Below are 1,349 nucleotides of genomic sequence, written 5' to 3' on the forward strand. Positions count from 1 at the left end.
CGACACTGGGCGCTGGGACCATGGGGAGCCCCCCAGCTCTGGGCAGGCAAGGGCACCAGTGGATGGTGGATGGTGGGAGAGCAAGGACGAGGGACCCATGATGGGGGAGGAAACGTAAAGGAGAGGGAAAGCACAAGTGGGACCTTGAGAAGAGGTGGTGCCGCCACAGCAGGGAGAGGAAGGGGCTCCACGCAGGGGATACATGGCCTATGGGGGGCAGGGCCTGGACGCCCTGGGCTGCGCAGGTGGGATAAGGAGTGGGGGAGGCTGTGGTGGCCCTGGCCTGGAGGGTGGATTAGGATAGACTAGCATCTGAGGGGTCCTTCCGGGGCCTGGGGCTATCGCTGCTTCCTCTCCAGAGGCTGCTGATGATTCATGGCTAGGGCTGATGGGCAAGGGGTCAGGGGCATGGCTAGGCCAGCAGGGATGGGGGCTGGCCACTCCCTCTGTGGAGGGCTGGGCTGACCCATGCCTGCAGGCCTAGGGCATCTGGAAGCCCAGATGAAAGGGTATAAGACTCTTGACACAGCCCTAAGCCATTCCAGATAAGTGCTGTCAGACCTCAATCCCATAAACCCCCTGAAAGGGAGCTCATGCCCTCCCAGGCCTCAGCTGGCCTCAGAGAGCTGGAACCTACTAAGCTCTGTGGGGTCTGATGAGGAGGAGGTTTCTCTGGGCTCTGGGGCTTAGGCCATAAACCAGGCCCAAGAGAAATGGGTATGCAGACCAGTGGGTGACTGAGACCAAGAGACACGAGTGATAGGGGTGTCCTCAGTGGCCCACCTAAAACCAAGGCTCAGCATTCTTACCCCTGCTGTGAGCTCAGTCGCACCATGCCCCAATAGGACACTTGTTTGAGGTGTTCCCCCAATGCCCGGAGGCCCTGCCCTGCTCTCCTGCAGAGGGGCCGGCTGGCTGCACCCAAACTGAACTTGTGGTGCGCTCCTTCTGGGGGAGCTAGGGTTAGAAGTTCAGACAGAGACTGAGTGGATGGCTCTGGAGCTGGGGACACTTCTCCTGCATTGAGTGCCTGTCATGCTGCCCCCAAACAGGAGACCCACTAGTCCCAGCCTCCTGACACCAGTCGCCCCACCCTGTTGAGCTCGAGCCGTGTGGAAGGGTCTGTGGTTGCGGCCGGCCTGAGCCCACTCCACAGTTTTTCTATAGAAGGATTTGGAGAGAGACCAGGCGACCTCAGAGTATGGCAGAGCAACAGGAGGAGACAGACCTCAGGGTGCCTTGGAGCTTTTACTAATCTGCCCCCAACTCAGAGCTGGAGGAAGCCACCCTTGTACACAGCATGGCCCCTCCCATGCACACCAGGCCCAGGATAGGCAGCCACAAACAGA

Source organism: Myotis lucifugus, unplaced genomic scaffold, assembly GCF_000147115.1.
Source record: "Myotis lucifugus unplaced genomic scaffold, Myoluc2.0 scaffold_577, whole genome shotgun sequence".
NCBI lineage: Eukaryota > Metazoa > Chordata > Mammalia > Chiroptera > Vespertilionidae > Myotis > Myotis lucifugus.